Raw genomic sequence first — 24,859 nt, forward strand, 5'->3', positions numbered from 1 at the left:
CTATGAGCATGTTGATGTGTAAGTACTGTAAGTGCTTTGGTAGCCGAACAGGTCGATGTAGCGGAGTTGAAAGGCCTTTTAACTACAACTGCACTCATCTGTCTTCATTAAATAGTAAATTGTTATGTGGCTAACGAAACAACATCATTAGCAAATGCAGTTAAAGAGAACTTTTTTTAACCTACCTTTAACGTAACTCACAGTATCCCATGCACTGTAAGCTGTTTACAATTCTGCCACTTATTATATGAAACCGTGAATAGAATTATATATATATATATATATATATATATATATATATATTTATTTATTTATTTATTAATAATGTGGGGTTGATTTGAAATGTTAGGGGGAATACAAGTCAGGGTAGATATTAAGGAAATTATCTGAATAAATTGTCTCTGTCAGTAGTTATGTGTGTATTATTTTTATTACAATAGTTGTGATCTTAGGGCCTGATTCAGACCCCCTTCCTATCTGCGTACGCTCGCTGGATGCATATGCAAATTTGTCAAAGTGACGCCATGGGAAACGAACGCTTGCCAAGGCATAAGCACGCCCACCATGTCTTAGCGAGCGGCCACTTTGTCTGAGCGTACGCCCAATCGCTCAGGCAGAGCCACCCACCAGCCCACATCATCTCCAGGAAGAGTATTAAAACATTATTACATCGAGCACCAACGGATGCTAACGCAGTACTTGCGGTTGCTTTACCCTACCACAAGCATTGCAAGGAAATCAGTGTAAAAAATGGCAAGTGACGTGCACTATGACGCTGCCTGTTAATTATGCACGCCTCTAAAATGGCGTTGAAACACTCAGGCATGCCTGCGTTCGCATCTCCAACCCCCCCGTTATTAGTGTCCTGCCCCTGTTACCACCCACAAACGGCCTCTCCTGTCACTCATTACCCTGGGCTGCCTTTGCTGGGCGAGCGAATGGGTTGCAATCGTAGTGTGTAGTTCACGCATGTGCAGAATGAAGCATGAACATCTGGCCGCTTGTGACCGCACAGCGCGAGCAAGCGGCTCTGAATCATGCTCTTAGTTTGTGCTTAAACAAGTGCAATTCTTTGTAATATTATTATAACTGATGGCAACAGTTTGATTGCGGACTGTTGGAGCCCCTGAGGTGAAGTTGCTAGGGTTCCTTGTGCTAGCTTACAAGGCTAAGGTGACAGCTGTAGGAAGAGAGATTCTGGAATGTACACATGGGCAGCAGGGGAGCCCGGCACAAGGAGCAGACATGAAACGCGCAGAAATGTGAGCGCCAGCTGGTGCTTTGACCAAGTGCCAGATATCAGCGCCAGAAATACAGCAGCGGAAGGCACCAGAGAATGGGCAGTTCAAAATTGCCGCTGGATGTGATCCAATCACAGATTACGGCCAAGAAGCAGCAGCTTTTTGAATATGGCACCGTCCACGAGCCAATTGTGACTCGCCGGATGGCAGCCTATCAGGGATGGACACAGCGAGCCATTCGAAAATGGGTACTAGCATATTTTTATGTCCCTAAAGTAAGTTTTACAAAATTCTGCAACTATGCACCTGCCGCTAATAGCCTATTCTAGAATACACCTGCCACATACATGCAGAATAGCCCTGAACCTATTTCCCTATTTTTAAACACTTTTTTCCCATTTTTTTTTTACCCCAATTTTTAAATATATTTTTTGGGGTGTCCCTATTTTTTTTTTTTTTTGACACAGTTATTTTTAAAATGTCAGTCCCAGGAGTGCAGGCTATTTTTTTTAAGCCTGCACCCCTAAACCCTAATTCTGCACTTTTTTTCGCCACCTATTTAGTGGTGAAAAGTTATCCCCGTTTTTTTTCAAAGACTTTTCGAACCTGCGAAAAGTCTTTGAAAATTGAAAACAGTGTAAAATCAAAACCAACGAAAATGACGTAATGTTTTGTGAAATTATCGCAAAAAATGACTTTTCGTTCCATATTGAATACCCCTAATAGTGAACTAAAATAGACTTTCAAGTAATAATAATGATGATGTATCAGTGTGCTTAAAGCATCCAAAATTTTGCTCAGTGAACATTAACTATGTTTTTCCGTCACATGCATGTGTTCACGTTTTCCATCTGTTTATTTGGATGAAACTTTCCTTTCACAGCTGCAAGTCTGCAAATTGGTTCATGGAGTCCTTATTTGCAGAATACTGCTGAATCTCATCTCTTATCTACAAATGTACAGTTACTCAAATACTGCCCTTTAAATTTTGATTTGTATTAATATTACAAGTTAATGAGAATTGAACAGAAATTCCACTTTAAGTAGTGTGTACACCTTCAAATATCTATCCATCATCATTTACACCTTCAGATACCTGTCCCACATCATTTACACCTCCACATAACTGTCCCACATCATTTACACCTCCAAATAACTGTCCCACATCATTTACAGTTCCACATATCTGTTCCACATCATTTCAACCTACACATATCCGTCCCACATCATTTCAACTTACACATATCCGTCCCACATCATTTACACCTCCACATACCTGTCCCACATCATTTACACCTCCACATACCTGTCCCACATAATTTACACCTCCACATACCTGTCCCACATCATTTACAGCTCAACATATCTGTCCCACATAATTTACACCTCCACATAACTGTCCCACATAATTTACACCTCCACCTATCTGTCCCACATAATTTACACCCACACATACCTTCCCCATGTCATATACTGTACACTTCCGCCTACCTGCCCCACATCATGTACACTTCTGCCTACCAGTTCCACATCATTTACACTTCCACCTACTTGTCCCACATCATATACATCTCCAAATACAACATTTACACCCCAACCTACCTGTCCCACTTCAATTAAACTTTCACATACCTTTCCTACATCATTTATACCTTCAAATACCTGTCTCACATCATTTACACCTCCAGATACCTGTCCCACATCATTTACACCTTAACATGGGTTGGCATCTCCTTAACATAAATGTCCCACATCATTTACACCTCCACATAGCTGTCCCACATCATTTAAACCTCCACATAGCTGTCCAACATCATTTATACCTCCACATAGCTGTCCCACATCATTTATACCTCCAGATACCTGTTCCACATCATTTACACTTCCACATACTTGTCCAACATCATTTACACCTCCACATAGCTGTCCCACATCATTTATACCTCCACATAGCTGTCCCACATCATTTATACCTCCAGATACCTGTTCCACATCATTTACACTTCCACATACTTGTCCAACATCATTTACACCTCCACATAGCTGTCCCACATCATTTATACCTCCAGATACCTGTTCCACATCATTTACACTTCCACATACTTGCCCCACATCATTTACACCTCCACATACCTGTCCCACGTCATTTGCACCTCCACATACCTGCCGCACATCATTTACACCTCCGAATACAACATTTACACCCCAACCTACCTGTTCCACATCAATTAAACTTTCACATACCTGTCCTACATCATGTATACCTTCAAATACCTGTCCCACATCATTTATACCTCCAGATACCTGTTCCACATCATTTACACTTCCACGTACTTGTCCCACATCATTTACACCTCCGCATACAGGTCCAACCTCATTAATATCCCACCTACCTGTCCCACATAATTTACACCCCAGATACCTGTCCCACATCATGTACACCTCCACATACCTGTCCCACATCATGTACACCTCCACATAGCTGTCCCATATCATTTACACCTCCACATACCTGTCCAATATCATTAACACCCCCACCTACCTGCCCCACATCATTTACACTTCCACCTACCTGTCCCACATTGTTTACACCTCTACATACATGCAGAGCCATAACTAGACATTTTGGGGCCCTGTGCCAGAAACAGAGTTGATGCCCCCCCCTATTTTTTAAATAGGGAGAGAACGCAAGCAAAAAGGGGCATGGGCTTGTGAGGAAGGGGCTCAGCCCCACGAAAGTACCTTGAATTCAAATTAAGCCATAAAGTATAGCAACCTTATTCACTTTACACCACTCAGTAGTGTACCTTATTCAAGTAATGGTTTATTTTTCACAGCACACAGAAATCAATGATACACAGGAACAGGATGTACAGAAAATGTAGTGAAGGAACAATATGCATGTAGCAGTCCAGACAGAGTAAGACCCTTTGAGAGGATATAGGGGTCTATGTACCTAGCCTTGGAGAGAGATAAAGTGCACAGAGATAAAGTACCAACCAATCAGCTTCTGGAATTTTTCAAATACAGCATGTAAAGTGGCAGAAGCTGATTGGTTGGTACTTTTTTTCTCTGGTCACTTTACCTCTCTCCATGACTTAGTACATAGACCCCATAGTTCTACAACAACAGAGAATAAGGACAACCGTTCCACACAGAAGTAATAGTGAATCAGTCCACACAGGATGCAATAGAAATTCCACACAGGAAATACAGCAACTTGTCCACACAGGAGTGAAGTTGTATAAATCCACACAGTTATTACTAGGGGTGTGCACCGGCCACTTCTCGTGTTTTGGTTTTGGATCTGGATCTTTCTTCGTATTTTGGATCTGGATTGGTTTTGCCAAAACCACCCTTCCGTGTTTTGGGTTCTGGGTTTTGTGTTTTGGATCTGTATTTTTTTGAGAAAAGCATAAAAACAGCTAAAATCACAGGATTTGGGTTTTTTTTGTTCCTACACTATTATTAACCTCAATAACATTCATTTCCACTTATTTCCAGTCTATTCTGAACACCTCACACCTCCCAATATTGTTTTTAGGCCAAAAGGTTGCACCGAGGTAGCTGGATGACTATGCTAAGCGACACGAGTGGGCGGCACAAACACATGGCCCATCTAGGAGTGACACTGCAGTGGCAGACAGGATGGCAGTTTGAAAAACTAGGCCCCAAAGAGTACATACTGCAAAGAAAAAAAAGAGGTGCAAGATGAATTGTCCTTGGGCCCTCCCACCCACCCTTATGTTGTATAAAAAGGACATGCACACTTTAACAACCAATCATTTCAGCGCCAGTGGCTGCACACGACTGTGGCTGAAATGATTGGTTCATTTGGGCCCCCACAAAACAAGCTGGCAATTAATATGTCCCTGCACATAATTGGCTCTACAGAGGCAACTTGTCAGCCTCATCCTCCTCATCCACCGATTCCTCACCCTCTTCAGTGTTGTCCTCATCCTCACAGAGTATTAATTAATCCCCGCTGGAATCCACCACCACAGGTCCCTCTGTACTTTCTGGAGGCTGGTCTTCCTGGAAGACTTGATCATTCATTATGATGAACATCATCTTCTCCACATTTTGTTGAAGCAACCTCCTATGCCTTTCGCTGACAAGGTTCCCGGCTGCACTAAAAATTATTTCGGAGTACACACTGGAGGGGGGGGGGGGGGCAAAATACAGCCAGTTGATACAGGGGCCTCCAAATTGCCTTTTTTCCTACCAGTACAAGTACGGACTGTCTGACATGCCTACTTGGATGCTGTCACCGATGTAATCCTCCACCATTTTGTCAATGGTGACAGTATCATATGCAGTGACAGTAGACATGTCAGAAATTGTTGCCAGGTCCTTCAGTCCGGAAAAGATGTCCAAACTTGGTCCTGTCTGCCCTGTATCACCGCCAGCTGGTTGCTTAGGAAACCTAAGTTGTTTTCTGGCGTCCCAGTTGTGGGAGAAAATGAAGAAGGAGCTGTTGACATGTCACGTTCCATTTCAGCTGACAGTGTTTTCACCAGCAGATCTTTGCACCTCTGCAGGCTTGTGTCCGCCGGAAAGAGACACCACATAGGCTTTAAACCTAGAATTGAGCATGGTGGCCAAAATGTAGTGGTCTGATTTCAACAGATTGACCACTCTCGAATCCTAGCAAAGAGAATGAAGGGCTTCATCCACAAGTCTCACATACCAAGCGGAATTGCTCCGTCTTAACTCCTCATTCACTTTCTCTAGCTGCTTCTGCAGAAGCCTGATGAGGGGAATGACCTGACTCAAGCTGGCAGTGCCTGAACTGACTTCACGTGTGGCAAGTTCGAAGGGCTGGAGAACCTTGCACAACACGGAAATCATTCTCCACTGTGCTCGAGTCAGGTGCATACCCCTTCCTTTGCCTATGTCATAGGTGGATGTATACACATGAATGGCCTTTTGCTGCTCCTCCATCCTCTGAAGCATATAGAGGGTTGAGATCCACTGTGTCACAACCTCTTGCTTCAGGTGATGGCAGGGCAGGTTCAAGTGTTTTTGCTGGTGCTCGAGTCTTGGGCACACAGTGGCTGAATGGTGAAAGTGGCCAGAAATTTTTCGGGCAACCCAAAGAGTCTCCTGCACGCCCTTGTTGTTTTTCAAAAAATTCTGTACCACCAAACTTATTGTGTGAGCAAAACATGGGACGTGCTGGAATTGCCCAGATGTAATGCACGCACAATATTGGTGGCGTTGTCAGATATCACAAATCCCCAGGAAAGCCTAAGTGGGGTAAGCCATTGGGCGATGATTTTTCTAAGAGGTTGTTGGTGGTGTGTCTCTTACTGAAACCGGTGATACACAGTGTAGCCTGCCTTGGAACGAGCTGGCGTTTCTGAGATGCTGCTACTGGTGACGCTGCTGTTGTTGCTGCGTAAGGCGATACATCTACCCAGTGGGCTGTCAGTTATATAGTCCTTAGTTTGCCCTGTTCCACTTGTCCACATGTCCGTGGTTAAGTGGACATTGACTACAACCACATGTTTTGGGAACCTGAGGACACTTTTTCTGATGTCTCTGTACATTCTCGGTATCACCAGCCTAGTGAAGTGGAATCTAGATGGGATTTGGTACCAGGGACACACTACCTCCATCAATTGTCTAAATCCCACTGCACTAATGGCGGATACCGGATGCACATCTAACATGAACATAATTGTCAAGGCCTCAGTTATCCTCTTTGCAACATGATGACTGCTGTCGTACTTCATCCTCCTCGCTAAGGACTGTTGGAGGGTCAATTGCTTAGTAAAAGAAGTAGTGGTGTTCCTACTTCCTCTCTGGGATGATGAACGACTTCCAGCAGCAACAGCAGCAGTAGGCGTAGCAATGTAGGATCCTCTGGAGGAATCCCGGATAGGAGAGTCTGTCATGCCAGTGACATGGCCTGCAGGACTACTTCCATTCTTGACTGAGGAGGAAATTGACGAGGAGGGAGTTGACTGTGTGGTTTGCAGGCGCTTGGATACAACAGGACAAAGGGATTTATGTGTTCCTGGACTGCTTTTGGTCTTAGCCACAGTTTCTGAACTTGAGAGTAACTTTTTATGAAGGCGCTGCCAGTGATGTATAAGGGAGGATATTCCTAGTTGGTTAACATCCCTACCCCTACTTATTCCAACTTTACATACGGTATATATGGCAAGACAGTTGCTGTCCGGATTTGGATAGAAATATTTCCAGGTCAAAGACGAGGAATGTTTGGTCTTCTGCCCAGGCATGACCGTGATGAGCTTTTTCATCCCACGGACATCCCACTGTCTCCCCCAGTGCCTGATTTAAACAAACCACCTCACCATCAGAAACCTCCTAGTCAACTTCCTCCTCAGTGCCAGCTACACCAATATCCTCATCCTGATGTACTTCAACAGTAACATCTTCAATTTGAAATATATCAGCAACTGAACTGTGGGTGCTCTTTTCAGCACTTGCAGAGAGTGTTCCAATGGTGGAAGGAGCCACCTCTTCCCGTCCAGTGTTGGGAAGGTCAGGCATCACAACCGCCGCCACACTTGGACTCTCCTTGGGGATTTGTGATATCTTCTTAGAAGAATGCACAGTTCTTTGCTGTGCTTTTGCCAGCTTAACTCTCTTCATTTTTCTGGGAGGAGGGCTTCCATCATCATGTGAAACTGAACCACTAGTCATAAACATGGGGAAGGACCTTAGCCATTCCTTACCACTCCATGTCATAAATGGCATATTGGCAAGTTTCCGTTTCTCCTCAGATGATTTAAATTTATTTTTTAAGGTCATTTTACTGAAGTTTGGCTTTTTGGATTTTACATGCCCTCTACTATGACATTGGGCATCAGCCTTGGCAGATGACGTTGATGACATTTCATTGTCTATGTCATGACTAGTGGCAGCAGCTCCAGCACTAGGAGGAAGTGGTTCTTGATCTTTCCCTATTTTATCCTCCAAATGTTTGTCTTCCATTTATGTGATATTGATATACGTGCAGGTAAGGCGCACACAAACAGATAAAAACACTTGATTTATTTGGGCACTTTGGGGGTTACACCGCCCTTCAACAGACCAGCCGGCCCTTGACTTATGACACAGTCACACGCTTGGATCTGCTACTTTGTTGATGCACTTGTGGCTCATGCGCACCCAAACACAAAAAAACACAGATCAACAGAGCACCCATTGGACAACACTACAGCACCACTTTAGGACTACAGTGACACAGGAGCCACTGAAGCCCCCCCTCTTCTGTCATGGAACACAGCCTTTATGGGACAACAGCACTGCACAACACAGCCCAGCCAGCCCCTATGGACTTTGGACACAACCCCTGTGGACCACAGCAGCACCTGCACAGAAACCCCCACCCTCCCTCTTCACTGTCCACAGCTGGAGTGAAAATTGGCACCGACGCGGGGACCTTTTATAGGATCCAAAGCCCGCGAGAATCCGACAGCGGGATGATGACATTTTGACTCGATTTCAGTTCCGAGCCAGGTGGGAAAACCTGTGCCTGACTCTGTTCCCGGCTCGGATAGGAGGGGCTTGGGGGGGTTCGGATTTCTAAAGTCGAACCCACTCATGCCTAGTTATCACTGATGTATAAGTCCACACAGGACACAATAGGAGATCCACACAGGAAAACCATCCCTGCTTCCATACAATTCCACACAAGTGGGATAACAAATTAGTCCACACAGGAGAACAAATACTGTACCTCCACACAGGAGTGATAGCAAACATGTTCACACAGGACTGAAGATTTGTTCCACAAGGTACCTTGGCGGAAGATCACCTCTTAGCCAAATTCAGGAGCAAACATCATCCTGCAGATGGCAGTTCTGTGTCTCTGTGTATGTGGTTCCATCCCACACAGTGCTCCATGCCAAGAGTCTTTTCCACTGATGGCACCATAATGCCTAGGTAGGGTTTATGCTGCAGATATCCAGTACTCAAGTTCACCCAGAAGAACTGTGCTTATTCTTTTTAAAACCTAGTAAATTCCCATGGTACTAGTGGCCACCCAGGGAAGTTGCATGGTTTTCTGATTGTTTGGACCACTTTTACCACCACTGATAATGACTAAGGGGTCTATTTACTAAGCAGTGTTAGGAGACAGAGTGAAACGTGATAAGGTGCCAGCAAATCAGCTCCTAACTGCATCTCACAGGCTGTGTTTGAAAAATGACAGTTGGCAGCTGATTGGCTGGCACCTTAACACTTTTCACTCTGTCTCCTAACACTGCTTAGTAAATAGACTCCTATGTGACTGTGTTCATCTCAATTCTGCTCTCCACATTGTGACATTGGACCTAACACATAAAACTTTGTCAAAATCATATAAGTGTACAGGTCACTGTTTCCCACGCTCATCTCTTATACTGCTTTCTGCAACTTTTTCAATGGAGGTTCCAGTTTGCGGAACTGTAAAGCAGCATTGGCCCGTATTCAATTTGGAGGGAAAAGCCGATGACGTCATTTCGCCAGGCGGAAAAGTAATGCTGTATTCAATTTGGAGGGAAAAGCCGATGACGTCATTTCGCCAGGCGGAAAAGTAATGCTGTATTCAATTTGAAAGACTTTCCGCCTAGGCGGAAAATCAATGCACTGTAATAGGCGAAAAAAATTTGCCTATGAATAGCAGTAAAAGCAATAAAAGTGCAGAATTGCGGTTTTGGGGTGCAACATTGCAGGAACCCCCATGCAGCCTTAAGACAGTCCCCCAAAGGTAAACTGTGTCAACATTTTTTTAAAAAGACTTAAGGACACCCCAAAAAATGGCTTTCAAAAAGGGGGTGAAAAAGTCCACAGTTGGGGGACAAAGTAAAAAATTAGCGAAATAGACTCTAGAGGGGTTCCCAAGTATGCCACAGATGTTTTTTGGATTGCAGGTGCTTGCGGCAGGTGATTTCACGATTTTTTAAAGCCCACTTTAGGAAGTCTGAAATATGCTACCCCCCATTTTCAGGTACCCCAAATTTGCTGGGACTACTTATCTTCTAAAAAAAAACTGCTAAATGCTAGTCTTCACCACTTCTGCAAAAACGCTATATAGCACCTATTGAGACTATTTAAAGTGGCCAAATACCTTCACCAGGGCTATTCAGGGGTGCCCATAGTGAACCCCCATGTCAGTGCCTCTTTTAGAGGGTGTCAGGCTGATTTCCCCAAATCTAACAGGACTTTCACCTGTCTTAGTTTAGCTGGGTGCCATTTTCACGTCCTTTCAAATGAAATACGGGGATAAGTGTGGACGCGCGCTATACTTTTTCGCCTGCAAAACAAGCAATGTAGGCAAAAAGTCCGGCAGGCGAAAAAGTATCGTGGGTGCGAAACATATTGAATACGGGCCATAGTCTACAAAGATAGCAGTGCTGCAAGAACATGGCCGCTGCTCTCCATTACACATAAAACAATGAGCTACTATCCAAGATATTGGCCTCCACTCTCCTAGACCCAAAATATATTTGTTAGAGTTTTATAGAGTTCTTGATAATTAAAGATTTTAGGCCCGGTTTATCAAGTCCTACCAATGTAATAACATTATATGGCAGCATTAAAGCATTTTCTAATCTATAGTGTTTATTTATTAACCTTTGTTTCACAAGTGACTGGACTCGCTTACCTCTGCAGGGGATACCTTATTATTTATCAAGCAGTGCAGCAGTAATTTCACTCTGCGCTTCTTTGTTATTGCCACAAAATTTACAGTAAAATAAACATAATTCCCTGGCCATGTGCCACCCATATACATACCCCTTTGGCAGTGTGCTACGCACAGCACTATAAATTTGAGGGGGCATGGCAATGCCTTCTGGGCTTTGCCACAACCCCCTCCCCAGTACCCAGGCCCTTGTCATCTCTCGGTGACCCTGGGTAGAGGTACCAGAACTGAGGGGCCGAAGATCAGGGGGGTATTTATAATGGGTGCGGTGCACACACGCCCCTGGGTGCACGCCCATACTTTTTCCATTGCATCTTTAAATGGCGAGAGGGATGCAGTCCCCATTGCTGGCTATGGGGACCCAGCGCCATCTCTCCGGCATCAGAAAAGCCTCCAAGGCACTGTCAGGTCGCTGCTGGGTTAAAGGGCCGTGCACATGCGCAGACAGAACTTTACACTTGCGCATTACATTACCCGTCACTGCCAGCAGCCAAGCGGAGGACCTCTTCAAAAAGGAGGACTTCGCTGGACCTTGCCAGAGGGGTAAGTATTGATAAATACTAGCGGCATTTTCATTTGTATTACTGTGATACTAAACAAAATATGCTGCTGGTATTTAGGTTCATTCATAAATGGGGCCCTCAGTGACTAAAGATTCGGTCAGTGTACTTTAGGGGAGTACCAGTACCTTTTTTCTGAGTACTGGTACCTTTTTCATAGAAAACTGTTATAGAGTATTCCCAAAGAAGTTTAGCATAAGCTATAATCTGTCAGAAAACCCTTTGTTCATTGACAGTAATATAAGCACTGTGTCTAGGTTTCATATTATATAATACATCCTGTATATAAATTATTCTGCTTCACAAACTCCCAAATAGCTTTTAAATTATCAAGAAAATGAAGAACAGCTGTCACATTTTTGCAACTAAAGTATTAATTGCTACTAATTGCTAAATTTTACAATGTATCATTTGGCAGTTCAGTGTATAATCATCTCCCAGCATTCAATAGCAGTGCTTCTCTTCAATAATTAAAAGTAAGCTGACATCTCTAAATAAATAAGGTCATGTACATTTAAATATTGCATATTTCCAACATGTGGTTAAAAAGTTATATATTTTTTCATCTAAAACCCTGTAGCTCAGTGCTGAATGGGTAACATTTTGGATAACAGAAAAACTTCAACAAAACCTGTTTTATTCTAGGTTTCCTCCTCTTATAAAGTCCTGAAAGAATAACAGTACCCCTTTCACAGTGGACACAGGGCCCGATTCAGAGCAGGACGCTCTGATAAGAGCGCTCGCTCTGAATCAGGGCCCTCCTACCTCTTATTGGAGCGGCCTCCTGAACGCTCGCATAGCTGTGGGTGACCACCCACAGCTTATGCGAGCGGCCAAAAAGATGGTCGCGATGGTCGTGCGCATGCGCACTAGGGCACCATCAACCCGCTTGCGAGTGCTCAGCGCTCGTGAGCGGGTCAGAATCAGGCCCACAGTCATTTAAAGGAGCTTAACCAATGTTTAGCTTTCCAATACAACATACTACAGTACAATAAAATGCATAATATAATGTACTGTAATACAATACAGTAAAGCCACAAGTAAAACTTTAACGGGACATTCATTATGTAGTCTGCTTGTTTTCTGCTGAGTTTCCTCCATGAACTGTTCACACCCTATGGTCCGGTCATTCTATAGTGAGGCAAACAAATAGACGGCAAAGGCACAATGCTTCCTATGATCTGCTGTCTGCACACACAGGGCCTGATTCAGCAGTGCACGCTAGATGTTTGGAAATCTGCGCAGGTGCCAGACCCGTTCTGTGCATGTGCAGAACGGGTCTGCGAGTTCGCTTGCACACTGGCAGCAGACTGTCAGTGATTGACAGTCTGCTGCCGTTTGGGGGCGGGGAGGGGGCGGTGACAGCCTCAGTTACCCGAATGGAGGTGTGTCGCCACCGATGGGGGGAGGGAAGAGGTCAGGATCTCCATCAGGTGACAGAGATTTTCTGGCCTCTTCCTCTAAACTGCGGAAGCCAGCTGCGGGACCCTATGAGTCATCAGATCTGGCCGATGTTACGCAGATTCACTGATGCTGCGTTGAGTGACGCAGCTAGGTTAAGTAATGCACAGGGGGTGTAATGCCTCCTATAAATTACCATATCTGCAAAGGATCGCAGTTGCAAAGCTGCCTGAGTACATATGTCATATCTATAGCCTGAGTACATACATCATATCTATAGCCTGAGTACATACATCATATCTATAGCCTGAGTACAGCTTTGCAATTACGATCCTTACAGAATCAGGCTCACAGTCTGACTTGAGAGTTGTACAGTGTCGCTTTTGATCACATTATATTTTGATTGGAATAAGAAAACATATGAGGACCACAGAATAGGAAGGAGGTTGCCAGCAGTTGATTGTCTTGACACATCTGCTGTATATATTATAAGGGCACCTTCTTATAGTGAGTGTATGTATGTATGCACGTATGTGTGCGTGGGAGTGTGTATATGTGTGTATGTGTGTGTGTGTGTGTATATATATATATATATATATATATATTTATTTATTTATTTATTTTTAGGGGTGTGCACCAGCCACTTTTCGTGTTTTGTGTTTCGGATCTGGATCTTTCTTCGTGTTTTGGATCTGGTTTGGTTTTGCCAAAACCACCCTTCCGTGTTTTGGGTTCTGGGTTTTGTGTTTTGGATCTGTATTTTTTTTTTTAAAAAGCATTAAAACAGCTAAAATCACAGAATGTGTGGGTTTTTCTGCTCCTATGCTATTATTAACCTCAATAACATTAATTTCTACTAATTTCCAGTCTATTCTGAACACCTCACACCTCACAATATTGTTTTTAGTCCAAAAGGTTGCACCGAGGTAGCTGGATGACTATGCTAAGCGACACAAGTGGGCGGCACAAACACGTGGCCCATCTAGGAGTGACACTGCAGTGGCAGACAGGATAGCACTTTGAAAAACTAGGCCCCAAACAGTACATAATGCAAAGAAAAAAAAAGAGGTACAAGATGGAATTGTCCTTGGGCCCTCCCACCCACCCTTATGTTGTATAAACAGGACATGCACACTTTAACAAACCAATAATTTCAGTGCCAGGGTCTGCCACACGACTGTGGCTGAAATGATTGGTTCGTTTGGTCCCCCACAAAACAAGCTGGCAAGTAATCTGTCCCTGCACAAACTGGCTCTACGGAGGCAAGATGTCGTCCTCATCCTCCTCATCCACCGATTCTTCACCCTCTTCAGTATTGTGTACATCCTCATCCTCACACAGAGTATTAATTCATAACCACTGCAATCCACCACCACAGGTCCCGCTGTACGTTCTGGAGGCTGTCTAACTGGAAGAGTTGATAATTCATTTTTATGAACATCATCTTCTCCACATTTTGTGGAAGCAACCTCCTACGCCTTTCGCTGACAAGGTTCCTGGCTGCACTAAACACTCTTTCGGAGTATACACTGGAGGGGGAGCAACTAAGGTAAATTAGAGCCAGTTTGTACAGGGGCCTCCAAATTGCCTCTTTTATCTGCCAGTCCAGGTACGGACTGTCTGACATGCCTACTTGGATGCTTTCACCAATGTTATCCTCCACCATTCTGTCAGTGGTGACAGTATCATATGCATTGACAGTAGATATGTCAGAAATTGTTGGCATGTTCTTCAGTCCAGACCAGATGTCCAAACCGGCCCTTGACTTATGACACAAGCTCAAGCTTGGCGCTGCTACTGTGTTGATACACGTGCAACCACAGTGCACAAAATTCACAAACACAGAAAATAATTTTTTATTTTGTTTGGAGTGCACTTTGGGGGTTACAGCACCCTTTAACGGTCAAGCCAGCCAGCCCTTGATTTATGACACAGGTGCACGCTTGGTGCTACTTTGTTGATGCACATGTGGCTACAGCGCACACAATTCACAAACATAGAAAAAATATATTTTTTTTTGTTTGGAGTGCACTTTGGGGGTTACAGCACCCTTTAACAGACAAGCCAGCTGGCCCTTTACTTATGACACAGGCGCACGCTTGGTGCTACTTTGTTGATGCATGTGCGGCTACTGCACCCACAATTCACAAACACAGACATTTTTTTTTTTTGGAGTGCACTTTGGGGGTTACAGCACCCTTTAACGGACGAGCCAGCTGGCTCTTGATTTATGACACAGGTGCATGCTTGGCGCTACTTTGTTGATACACGTGCAGCTACTGCGCACACAATTCACAAACACAGAAAAAAAAATATTTTTTTTTGGAGTGCACTTTGGGGGAGCAACCCTGATGGACAGATCACCCCCTGGACAACACTACAGCACCCCTTTAGGACTACAGCCTTTATGGGACACTGCACAACACAGTCCAGCCTGCCCCTATAGACTTTGGAGTCGACACAGTCCCTATGGACAACTGACTGCACAACACAGCCCAGCCAGCCCCTATGACAGCAGCACAACACAGCCCAGCCAGCCCCTATGGACAGTAGCAGCACAACACAGCCCAGACAACCCCTATGGACTGAGTGGACACAGCCCCTATGGACAACAGCAGCACAACACAGCCCAGCCAGCCCTAGCTCCCACCCTCCCTCTTCACTGTCCACAGCCAGAGTGAGAAATGGCACTGACGCGGGGACCTTTTATAGAATCCAAAACCTGTGAGATCCAGGCGGGATGATGACGTTTTGCATCGATTTCAGTTCCGAGTCAGGTGGGAAAACCCGAGGCGGACTCGGTACCTCACTCGGATCGGGGGGGCTCGGGGGAGTTCGGATTTCAGAAATCCGGACCCGCTCATCCCTAATAAATAAATATATATATATATATATATATATATATATAGATTGTGATGGGGGACACTGGTAAAGTGGTCAGTGGTAGATACATTTGTCCTAGGTTTTTGACCTATGTGTTCTAAAAAACCCCAGGAGAAGTCTGCAGTGAAGCAGATTTGAGTGTCGGCTTTTTGAAAAGATGGTTTGGGTCCGGGGGGTGTGGATGTGAGGAAAGGGCTCCATCCACAAACCACTCCAGGTTTTGGCCTTTTGGCCTGTTAGCAGGCTCATTAAGGTCTGCACCAGGAACTGGCTGATATAGGCTGTGTGTGATTGTAAGCTAGTGTTTCATACCTGGGAGAGCAAGCAGACTGGCTGGCTCAGAGACACTTGATGAAAACTACCTGTTGATGGTGGAGGCAGTAGGCCCCACTATTTATTTAGAGAGGGAACCTCTTGTCTTGTTAGCGCCCAAACGGGCTAGCGTTTACTTTTATGTTTTGTTTTCCTTTTATGTTGCACAATAAAGACTGGTACCGACCAACTAGTACGAGACCCCAGACTGGTGTACCATTTTTCCGGCTGCTGTTTGTGAGAAGAATGAATCCATCTACCCCAGGAGAGGGACCCCTAATCCGGTCGTGTTACTATATATATATTATACAAAAATTGAGAAAAACCCGCACTCCACTGCACCATCAGTCGCCATTAATCATAATTCATCGATACTAAATTTTAAAATATCTTCAGGAACAGATGATAAACTGGGAATCCCCATTCATTGCTTAAAGCTCCCGGGTATCACATCTTATTGCAAAGGGTGTTATTCACATCTCACATGTTCGTCTCTAGTCTGCCGTAATCCTGCCATATGTGCCACTGAGCAAGCTGGAATACTAGCACATCCAAAAATATCATTTCCTTTGAAAATAGGAGATGTTGCCAATTTGTAATAAAAATGAAACATCTATTCTGTGGGCAGGGGAAAGATGGTGAATAGTGAAACAGGCCTTGGGGTCCGTCAGAGTGATATTGGCAGGGTAGATACTTCAAGCTGTCACACTGGGTTCTCAGCACAGTTCAAAATTTTTCCACAGGAGCAGTAATAGAAGAACAAGCACTAGTTTTATTTTGCAAATATACTCATCATAATAGCTTTGCCAGTCAGGTCTTCAGATACGATGCAGTCTTGTAATAAAACATCTTTCTTGAGCAGTTTGCAAATGACAAATGTGTCTGACTTTGAAAACATATATTATAAACTGACATATTTAATATATTTTTGTTGCACAGAGCGAGGATGCCTGTAGGGTACAGCTATCTCCAGAATAAACATGCTTATGCATTTAGAAAGTCAAATATAAAAGTACAATATTCCCAGAAACTTGCTAATTGGTGAATAAAAGAATGAGTTGTATTTCCAGATCTTTGTGAATTATTTTTCTATACTGAAACAAAATTTATGGGAATTTATGTTCCCAACCTCCGAGGTTTCCAGTTCTGTTCTGAAGGAGAGGGACTCTGCAGGCAATTTACAAACCGCTGACAAACCACCGGACGACTACGCCAAACAAAATGAAGTGGTTATGACAGGTCAGATAGAGTACTACAAAAACCAGCAAAACTACGTAAAGTTAGCCCTTTTGTTGCATTATATCCCATTTCCCTATAAATTAAATTAATTAGTAAAAGAATACTTTAGGGCATGAGGGAACTGCCAATGCAAGCAGCACCACCAATGTCTTTCTAGGCAGTTACATAATTCCTGGTGGGGAATAGTGTGAGGGGCATAAATGCAAAAATATGGCAGTCAGTGAAGTGATCTTGAGGTAGATTGGTAGTAGTTTCAAGGGCCTCAGTAGCTGATTCAGACCCAGATGCTAAGCTGCGCTCTCACGCAGCCAAAAGAGGCCGGGTATGCAAATGCCGCGATCGCAGTCTGGTGGAAGGACGCCCTCTATGCCTTAGAGAGCGACGGCAGCACGCCAGTATAAAGACACCCACCTTTATTTCTAGGCACACGTCATCTCCAGGAAGTGTATGATTAATCAGGACTATCGAGAACCATCGGAACTGCACGCAGCGCTTGAGGTAGACCCTACCCCATCGCAAGCACTGTGATCACTGCAGGCTGAAATACAACCAAGTGATGTGTACAATGACGCTTCCATGCTAATTATGCACACTCATAAAACTCTGGGTTTTTTTATGCCCAGACACGCCTGCGTTCGCAGCACCACTCCCCCGTTCACAAGCACCTTCACCTGTTACCACCCACAAACGGCACTATCTGTCACTCAAAGTAGCGCTCAGTCTGTGTACAACGAGCGCACGATCGCAATGACTGGCTTGCACACGTGCACTGAAATGCAAGCGCAAACGGGCGACAATCGCCCATAGCGAGCATCCGCGGCTTAGTGTCCAGGTCTGAATCGGGCCCTCAATGTTTGAGTTAGGCTCTGATAAGGCTACTACAGTATACTGTAATGGTGTATACTGTAATGGTGTATACTGTAATGGTGTATACTGTAATGGTGTATACTGTAATGCTGGGAAATGATCAGCAGTAGCTACAGCTTCTTTTAACTACTGTAAGTAACGTATGTTTGACCAATCTGTGCTAAAGTAGAGATTAGTGGTTTACTTCCACTCGTTAGATCTAAAAAATGGCATCTTATTGGCTATCCAGTTCTCACATGTTTTGGATATCCAATGAGATAAATCCAAACTTTCGCTTATTTGGTGAAAAGAACTGATGAGAACTGAACCGAACATCTCTACTGTAATGTACCAAACCGAAACAAACAGCAAAAAATACTTCTCACTGGATCTAATGAAAGATAAATCAGTTTACCTGCAGCATGCAGGTTAGGAGCATTTGCAGCTCTAATAGACTAAAACAGAATTTTATGTACAAAGGTGCTCACCTAAGTGAAACACTATTAACCCCTGTAAAACTCAATTAAAAAAGGTGCATGTAAAATTCAGTCAAACATTTTTAATACATTTGTCAGTGGTGTCGCTATGGGGGGGCAGGGGGGGGCAGACTCCTGCTCGGTGACAGAAGCCGGGTGCTGCAGTCTGACATTCTCCGACAGCACTCAGCTTCGGTCACAGAGGAGGTGCGGACAGTGCAGGCACTAGTCTCTGGTGGCAGCTCAGCATCACTGGGGTTGCTGGGTACACTCCTGGAGGGTTTCCCGCAAGGCCACGCTCCTTTTTGGACACACAAGGGGGATCAGAGTGTGCACCGAGTGTCACCAGACCCGGTGAAGCCACTGCATATATACATATAAAACCAAACATTCACAAAAGAATACTTAAGCTACATACACACACACAACGATTTAGTAAATGAACGATTTTAGTAAACGATTTTCGTTAATTTTTTCAAGGGAAAAATGAACGAAAGTCGTTTACTAAAATCGTTCATTTACTAAATGTAATGAACGATTTTTTTGAACTACAAACGATTTTTGCATATTCCCTTACTGAAAATCGTTGAGTTGGTCAGTCTGACTGAACTACAAACGTGAACGCTCATGAACAATAATCATTCATCGTTTTAACTCAGAAAGTGAAAAATTATTTTGAACAATAAACGATTTTGTTATCAATAATCGTTCAAATAATCGTTGTGTGTGTATGCACCTTTACTGTGAGATACACCAGAGGCTATGGTTTAATTGATATACGCGATTGTACACATTGTACTGTATTCTTTTGTGAATGTTTGGTTTTATATGTATATATGTATTAAATATATTTGATTCAATATTACACACACCTTTTTAATTGAGTGCTACCAGCGCTGCAGGGATTAATGGTGTTTCACTTAGGTGAGCACCTTTGTACATAAAATTTTGTTCTACTCTAAAGTACACCTTGTATTAAAAATAAGCTATTTAAAAAGAGTAAATAAATAGTAATATCTTGCATAAACCAGTGTATGTAAAAATTAAATCAATATATATATTATAATTTCAGTATAAAATATAGATTCCCACCACCCCAATATAAAGAAACCTGGTCCTCACCTCAACTTTCCAGAGAGTACTAGTCTGTGTGCAGAACATAGGATTGAGGACCCAAAAAGTGGCACATTAGGGCATGATTCCTCTGCCTGCATCTACATAAACAGAATACTTTTAAATATAGGGCCTGATTCAGAGTTGGGAATAGAGGACCTGATTCAGAGCCGGACGCTCTGACCAGAGCGCTCGCTCTGAATCAGGGCCCTCCTACCTAAACTTGGAGCGGCCTCTTGGACGCTCGCATAGCTGTGGGTTGCCACCCACAGCTTATGCGAGCGTCCATGATGATGGTCGCGATGGTCAAGACCATCACGACCATCGGGCTTGCGATGAGACCCTGCGGTAGGGTCTCGTGACCGCAAGCCCTGGAGTGATTTTGGCTCTATCAGAGCCAAAATCACTCCCACTGACATCACTAGTGATGTCAGTGGGGCCGGACCCAGACGGTAGATGTTCCCATGGGAACGCCTCCATCTGGCAGCCACGCTCCCGGCACACCCACCACAGGGGGCGTGCTGTCAATCAACATCGACAGTACGCCCCCTTTGGTGCGAGACCTGGAACGACGGCTTCCTCCATCGTGCGCATGCGCACTAGGGCACCATCGACCCGCTTGTGAGCGCTCAGCGCTCGCGAGTGGGTCTGAATCAGGCCCAGAGTGAGATCTCTCTCTCAACTGTGTACCTGGACAAACCATATTGCAATGCAAGGGGTGTAAATACATACATTATTTTGCATGTAGGGTAAATATTGGCTGCTTTTTCATGTAGCCCACAAATACTGCACAGCTTTATTATTACTCTACAATTTAGATGTCAGTTTGGAAACACTCCTCCCAAATCTAAATCTCTCTTCACATTTTAAATCTGCCCCACCTGCAGTGCAGCATTGTTTCATCAAGATGATCAGTTGAGAGAGATATCTCTCTCTATTCCCAAGTCTGAATCATGCCCATAGTGTTTAATGATACTTGATGAACCACAATAGAACAAAAACACAGAGAGGGAATAGTAATGAATTGATCTGCTGGCTGCTGAGGACGTGGTGTTTGTTCTCTGTGACTTATCTACAGTATAATATGGTAAGTCTTTCATTATCTGTAGTATCAAAAAAATGTACTCTTGATATAAAAAAAATTGAATTCCACTAACTTAAGCTGCCTACACACTTGGCGATATTTTACCCGATCTGGCCGATTCCGATGCATCGGAACGACAGATCGTGTAATATATGCCCAAATCGTGAGTCCCCACTCACGATCACGATGCCGATGCGCGTCCCCGCTGGTCGCACATCGCATCGTCAGATCTGCCGTGATGTAGGGCAGATCTGCCAATCTGGGACACAAATGCACTGGAAAAAGTCTGGATGCACAATAGATCGTTTGTAAATTGGATGCTTTAAACACAAAATTGTGTGCAGAGCTGCCGGGGAGGAGTTTCAAGGGAAATCGTACACATCGTGGGATCGTGTGCAGATCGCCACTTGTGTAAGCACCTTTAGACTGTAACATTCAGAAATTATAATTTTAAAATTGTATCATCCTTCATTTTGCCGTCTGAGACAGAGGCCTCATTATAGACACACTACTAGTAATGTCCATTACATAGAGCTCATTAAGGTGGGTTTCTAAGGTGGGTTTATGTGCAATACAAACCATTTCTTAAATAATCCAGACTAAAACTAATTTGAAAAAAAAACCTCCTTTTGGTCATCGTCAGGATTGTGTGATCCTTCTTGTAATTACTATGGTGTGAATTCCAGAAGGTCAGAAGTTAAAGCACTTTCAACATCTCTGCAGCTGGTCCTGCAAGCAAAGACACTATGGGGCTTATATAATAACCTGCGAGATACAGACATTAGTGCGATTTTGGCAAAAAAGCCCTTTTAAAGCAGCAATTATTAAAATGGCATTAAATGATTGCCACTTTAAATATTATAGTTTTGTATAAGCCCCTATATATTTTATATGTTCAGTCTTCCTGTAGTGTGTGTTTTCCAAAGCTTTTCCTGGCTAGGGTGGGTCCTGGCTTGTTATTGCATTGGATTTTCTGATTTGGTTCTTCCCTGTCTTGGAATTCTACCTTGCCCTATGTCTAGTCACTTCTGCATGGCTCCAGGATCAGACTGGCCCACAGGGGTATAGGGGTGGGCCCCACTGCCTGAGGCCCCTCCCCCCTCCTCTAGGGATCAGGTTTCAGACTTTGCACTTGAATTATACATTATACATGTTACATTATACTGCACAGGTCTATGGGGTATTGTCACAAACTCTTGGACGAATAGTGGACGCAACCCTTATTCAGGGAATTGGCTAGATCTATTCCTGAGGTTCAGAGTCTAATGTGCCGGCGGTATTCACCAGGGACCCTCGCAAGAAGGTATGGACTTGGCTGCGTCCAACACACAGGTTGCGGCCCTCAGGTTAGGTTTCCCTATACAGGTGCTGGTGTACTAGTTGAAGTGCAAACAACTTTAGCGTAGTCAACAAGCTGGGTCATCAGAACCAAACAAATGAGACGGTACCAGGGAGCAGGCGTAAACGGGTCACAGGGAATAGCAGAGGTCAGAACCAATAATCAGGATATGCACAGGAACGCTGGAGTATGGTAATGGAGCCTATACTCTAGCACTGAAGTGCTCCCAGGAACTTCCTTATACAGGTCAGGGTTCAACTCCCCAATCAGCAACTCCCTAATCCTACCTGTCCCTTTAACTCTACTTGCAGTACAGCGTGTGCGCCCCTACGGGAGCCACGGCCATCTGCACACATTCCACAGAAGGAGCCAGCGGCTGCAGACGCCAGGTTCTCCCTGCTTGCTGCTCGCAGGAGAACTTGACAGCAGCCAGGGAGGACGTCACCTGCAGCAAGCGCCGGGATCTCCCCGCCTGCTGCCCGTCAGGAAGCCAGTGCTGCCGGAACCGGTAAGCGACAACCGGTGTCCGGCAAACTGTGACATGTATTTTCTACAATGCATTGCTGTTATTAATCTGGTACATTATCATGTATGCACTAGCAGTATTTGCAATTACTATATATATATTTTTAAAGGGGCCCCTATCACTGCATTCCCCCAGTGGGCCCTTCATGGCCCAGTCAGGGGCAGACTGGGCCGGGGGGCTGGGTGCCATGTGCCCCTCGGGCCGCAGCGCCATCTACTGTCCCGGCCGCCTCCTCTGCAATAATGGCCAGAGCTGTCCAAGAAAACACAGTGACAGCTGCTGTGGGCTTGCGGCTAAAAGGAGGAAAAAAGAGAAACCGGCAAAGGTGACTGACTAAGGAGGAGCCAGCGGGCATGAGTAGCAGATATGAGTAGGGAACAGGGTTGGTTTGTACTCAGAGTCAGCGGATGTGGAGGAACGGGAGGGGTGTGTCTAGGTGCAGACTGGACCGCAGAGACGGTTACCGCTGAGCCATTCCCTTCTAATCCTTTAGTCCGCCCTTCCCTTACCTACTCCGTTATTTTGCTGGCCCTGCTGTTGCGATCGGGCAGCGTCACAGCTACTGTACATAAAATAAAATGGCAGCCGGGGGAGCTGCTGCGCATGTCCAGCCGCAGCAACTCCTCCCATAAGCCTTTGCAGAACCTGTCAGTCATTACTGATGGCTCCACCTCCAGCCAGTGAGTCTGTGGTCTCAGGACCCTCTACAATAATCAGCCGCCCTATAGACAGCCGGGAACAGCACCAGTCTGCAAATTCTGACTCTCTTATGACAGTCACTTGTAGAAAGAAACAGGGGTGAGAGCCGCACAGGATTACTTTATAAGTAATTGTATATATAAGACCAACTTAGAAATTCTTTATATATATCACAAATGATATTTAATATCCGTCGGTGGTGCTCCCAAGAGTCAGGAAAATATGCATCATATAAACAAAAAAAAGGAGAGAAAGAAGACTCTTTTTGGGGGCACTCCTATGACAGTCAGTAAGTAAACTGTTCTGTTAATATTTAAAATATGTCTGCCTGCCAAATATATATACACAGTTACACACACAAATAATGTATATACTATACTATATTTATATATATATAGTGTGTGTGTGTGTGCGTGCGTGCGTGCGTGTGTGTGTGTGTGTAAAAAGAGCCAGCACATCCTTTTAGAATGAATCAAATATTTTATCCAGCATTAGTGCATCCATAATAAAGTGCATATCCATATGTGGAGGCAGAGTGTTCTGTATTTGATGGGGACTCGTGACTTTGCTGTTCTGGATGAGTACACTGCATGGTTATATTGCTGAAATGTATTGTCACTATAATTACTGAGTCCCCTCATACCTGGACATATGGATATGCACTTTATGGATTCACTGATGCTAATTGGCACTAATGCTGGATAAAATATTAGATTTTTTGTAAAAGGATGTGCTGACTCTTTTTTGCATATTGGTAACATTTTATGTGCTTTGCACTCCTACACTGTATATTTGAAGTGTGTGCTGCTGGTTTCAAGTGGAACTATACACAGATCTAGCCACGTTCATCGTTGCCGTGATGCTTCCGCACGCATCGCTGCATAGCACAGCATAGGCTAGGCTGCAAGTACTCACAGCTGGCATTTGCCCCATTGAAGTCCATGGAGTGGCGCAGGCACACTAGTCATGCCATACATGCTGCAATGCACTTGCATTGTGAGATAGATGGGCATGGCTATATCTGTGTGTGTATGTATGCATGTGTGTGTGTGTGTATATTAGGGGTGTGCACCGGCCACTTTTCGTGTTTTGTGTTTTGGTTTTGGATCTGGATCTTTCTTCGTGTTTTGGATCTGGATTGGTTTTGCCAAAACCACCCTTCCGTGTTTTGGGTTCTGGGTTTTGTGTTTTGGATCTGTATTTTTTTGAAAAAAAGCATAAAAACAGCTAAAATCACAGAATTTGTAGGTTTTTCTGCTCCTATACTATTATTAACCTCAATAACCTTAATTTCCACTCATTTCCAGTCTATTCTGAACACCTCACACCTCACAATAGTGTTTTTATGTCCAAAAGGTTGCACCGAGGTAGCTGGATGACTATGCTAAGCGACACGAGTGGGCGGCACAAACACGTGACCCATCTAGGCGTGATACTGCAGTGGCAGACAGGATGGCAGTTTGAAAAACTAGGCCCCAA

Source organism: Taudactylus pleione, unplaced genomic scaffold (genome assembly GCF_031769625.1).
Source record: "Taudactylus pleione unplaced genomic scaffold, aTauple2 ptg000032l, whole genome shotgun sequence".
NCBI classification, from domain to species: domain Eukaryota; kingdom Metazoa; phylum Chordata; class Amphibia; order Anura; family Myobatrachidae; genus Taudactylus; species Taudactylus pleione.